The 4249-nt window shown below is 50.2% G+C and overlaps 1 long non-coding RNA gene across 1 annotated transcript in view; it reads right to left on the reverse strand.

The window, feature by feature from the left end:
• Positions 1-2727, reverse strand: part of LOC130361308 (uncharacterized) — a 57586-nt gene extending 54859 nt beyond the window's left edge. The window contains exon 1 of the long non-coding RNA XR_008890958.1: positions 1962-2727. This is a non-coding gene — a long non-coding RNA (uncharacterized LOC130361308). The remainder of the gene's footprint in view (positions 1-1961) is intronic.
• Positions 2728-4249: the final 1522 nt, after the last annotated feature.

Genomic DNA, 4249 nt, shown 5'->3' on the forward strand with positions numbered 1-4249 from the left:
AGCTATGTATTTCTTATCCTGGATAACACAACCCTTCTAATAGGAGCTGCCAATTAAAGGGGTTACCCTAAGGGCCCATTCACATGACGAAATTTCAAAGCGGAATTCAGCAGAAAAATTCAGTTAGAAAATTCTGCCTCCCATTTCAATGGAGTTCTGCTGCACCATGTTCAAATTCCTGACTCCACTAAAAGAATGCTAAGATATGCATTGCCGTCAATGGAGATGGCGCATGTCCAACCAGTCCTAGCGTCTGACCTTCCGCACACGCAATGACCGCTTTGAATGTTTCCAGGTGGATATTCCATTGTGTGAATGGGCCCATAGGGTATGTTTATACTATTGCATTTCCAAGCGGAATATGCCAGAAAAATTTTGCTCAGAAATTCATTAGCAGCAGAATCCCGTTGCTTCCAATGGACTCTGCTGCACTATGTGCCATTTCCACGAAAATCCTGATTCCAGCCTACGCTGGAAGAAATTAACTAGTCAACTCTTTCGGCGCAATGCATTGCCGTTTGTGGAGAAATTCTGCAAAATTTCCGTCGTGTAAACGAGGCCTCAGGGTACTTGACACAGGCGGATTCTTTGCGAGTTTCACGCTGCAGGTATGAGCCACGGAGAGTTTTCCACAGCAGATAATCCGCAGCAGACTCCATCGAGATCAATGCAATCTGCTGCAGATTTTCTGCTGAGGAAAACCCGCCGTGGCGCAAACCTGCAGCAGGAAACTGGTGGGGTAATCCGTCTGTCTGAATGTACCCTAGGGGCCCATTCCCATTGCGGAATAATCTATATCGCAGTTGTGTTACTGAAAATTGCTACTATCTGCCCTTGTAAACGTAAACCTTGTAAACGTAACAAGATAAATTATCACTATGACACCTCAAGGCCACCTATGACATCATAGGGGGAGTAACAGTGTCACACCTGTGATGTCATAATGCCAAGATGGTTGCTCTTTAAGGGGTACTCCACCGAAAAACATATTATGACCTATCCATAGGACAGGGGATAAGATGTCGGATTGCGGGGGTCCCGCCGCTGGGAACCCCCACGATCTCTGGCTGGCAGAGGCGGCGTCCAGAACACAGAAGCTTGAAGCTTCCGCGTTCATGACATCACGCCCCCTCCATTTATGTCTATGGGAGGGGGTGTGAGTACGTAGTACTAGTATGTAGCTGTCACGCCTTCTCCCATAGACATGAATGGTGGGGGGGCCTGGCAGCTGCAGCTGCCAGCCTGTCACAGATGTCTGGGGTGCCGTGCCGGAGATCGCGCGGTCCCCAGCGGCGTAACCACTGCAATCGGACATCTTTTCCCCTATCCACTGGATGTTTTTTGGCGGAGTATCCCTTTAAAGGAAAAGTACATAGCAGCATTAGGGTACTTTCACACGTGCTGATTTTTTAGCGGGTTTTCCACTGCGTATTTGAAAGTGGGTTGGCTGTCCCCAGCAGCTGTCTGCAGATTTTCTGCAGCGGGATTTACGCTGCGGAAAATCCACCACAGTCCCTACTGACTTCAATGGGGCTTGCGGTGGATTTTCCGCAGTGTACATTCCGCCGCGGAAAAAAAGCAGAGAAGAGCCCGCCCCCTTTGAAATACGCAGCGGAAAACCCGCTAAAAAATCAGAATGTCTGAACGCACCCTAAGTGTACTCGTCCTTTCAGGCCTAAGTCAGTGTTTCCCAATCAGTGTGCCTCCGGCGGTTGCAAAACTACAACTCCCAGCATGCCCGGACAGCCTTTGGCTGTCCGGGCATGCTGAGAGTTGTAGTTTTGCATCCGCCGGGGGCGCACTGGTTGGAAAACACTGCCATTTTGGCCTTTTCTAATCGTCCCACAGCTTCCAGTCTATGAACGAAGCCCTGGCAGACCTGCTCCCGATCGGTGACCCTGAAGTTATTATTAATGGGTGTACGTGATTGTACACCCCCCCAGCGATGCCTCTATGAATACCTTCTGCCTGGAATATATGCATGAAATAGTAAAGAGCAGCAGATTAGCAGGAACAGGCATGGGCGGTAATATATTCTTCTTCACAGGGATGAGTAGGGGGGGAGCTCGGGGGTCTTGAATAGCCAGAGATTGTATTGATGGATAGTGGTGGTGGTGGTGGTGCTGGGCCGGATCGCACCTTCCCTCTCCAGCTGCTGCTTTTTCCAGGGCCCGGATCCTGATTGGCAGATGCTTTACTTGAAATCTCCTTCTGGGGCCAAACGTTGAATGGTCTCGCTGGTGCTCAGCTGCAATTTGGAATCCCCCCTCCTCCTCCTCTGTGGAGGTGAATTACTCACACAATGTATTGTTATCAGGCAGGTCACAGAGGGCATGTAGACAGAATTTCAAGAAACTCTCTGTGTCAAACATTTGGAGCGAAGCCATCCGTCCTGTGCCCAGAAATATACTTTTTTTTATATGGCTGAGGTGTCCATCAATGCATCTGATCGCACAATGCGCATTATTCTCCCGATAACTCGTGGCCTCGCTTTTGTACGGCCGGGACGTTTAATCAACCGCACAAAAGCCGTATTGTTTTATAAGTGCAATATATATTCCTAGGGGGCCCCTGCAGGCCCGGACGAGGGGGGGGGATGGGAAGGCCACATGCCTGCAATGATTTAGTCCACCAATTAAGAGACCCCTATAGACAAGGGGGGGGGGGGCAGCAGCTGATGCCAATCCTCAGGAGGAGCTGCCAGTCACTATATAGGGGGAGATTTATCAAAACCTGTCCAGAGGAAAAGTTGCCCAGTTGTCCATAGCAACCAATCAGATCGCTTCTTTCATTTTTAACAAGGCCTCTGCAAAATGAAAATAGCAATCTGATTGGTTGCCACGGGCAACTCAGCAACTTTAACTTTGCACAGGTTTTGATAAATAATCTCCCCTTATACAGTGACCCCCGGACCTACGATGGCCCCAACATACAATCATTTCAACATACGATGGCTTCTCAGAGGACATCGCATGTTGAAGGCAGCATCAACATACGATGCTTTTGTATGTCGGGGCCATCGCATAAACGGCTATCTGGCAGCGCAGACTGCTTCAGCTGCCACCGGATAGCCGTTTACAGTGCCCCATGTGGTCCGGTGACGATCACTTACCTGTCCTCGGGGCTCCGGCGCGTCCTCTTCGGGATCCCCTGCATCGTCGGCGCTCTCCATCATCATGTCACTGCGCACGCCGTCCCGTCATCCAATAGGAGCGTCGTGCGTAGCGACGTGATGGCGGCGACTGAGAGCGAGGATGCCGGGGAAGCAGAGGTCTTGCCGGAGCGTCGGGGACACCCCGCGGACGCGGCGACAGCGATGGAGGGCGACATCCAGGGCAGCGGTGACGAGCGGTGACGGTCCGTAGCGGCGGGGAAAGGTGAGTATAACCTCCAATACCAGTGGTCTTCAACCTGCGGACCTCCAGATGTTGCAAAACTACAACTCCCAGCATGCCCGGACAGCCGTTGGCTGTCCGGGCATGCTGGGTGTTGTAGTTTTGCAACATCTGGAGGTCCACAGGTTGTAGACCACAGTCGTATACTTTACATTGCACGGATCCCTCAACATGCGATGGTTTCAACAAACGATGGTCCATTTGGAACGGATTACCATCGTATGTTGAGGGACCACTGTACATACAACAGACCGCAGCGCCATTAATCACACCGCCCCCCCCCCCCCCCCCCCCCCCGAAGGATCATTCAGGGTCACAGATATAAATCTATATTGAAACGCCATGCAAGTTTCTTATTGGCTGCACGTTTCAAATTTGAATCCGTTTCTAGATCTTTCCAGATAGACAGAAGCATGTTCTAGATATACCCCTCCTCCTGGAGTGCCTTTGGGGCCTTAAAGGAGTTTTTTTTTTTTTTATCAACTGGTGCCAGAAAGTTAAACAGATTTGTAAATTACTTCTATAAAAAAAATAGTAATCCTTGCAGTACTTATTAGCTGCTGAATACTACAGAGGAAATTCTTTTCTTTTTGGAACACAGAGCTCTCTGCTGACATCACGAGCACAGTGCTCTCTGCTGACATCACGAGCACAGTGCTCTCTGCTAGGGCTGGGCGGTATACAGATTCATACTGAATACCAAAATTTTTGTGCTGCACGATATGAATTTTAACCCATACCGCAATACCGGTTTGGCCCCTCCCCCTCGGGAATGAATGTATTATCAGCCCAGTGCTGCGCTGTCCCCACATCGGGGAACTAATCCTATGTGACCCGCGAGCGCTGTTCTGCCC

Source organism: Hyla sarda, chromosome 3, assembly GCF_029499605.1.
Source record: "Hyla sarda isolate aHylSar1 chromosome 3, aHylSar1.hap1, whole genome shotgun sequence".
Lineage (NCBI taxonomy): Eukaryota > Metazoa > Chordata > Amphibia > Anura > Hylidae > Hyla > Hyla sarda.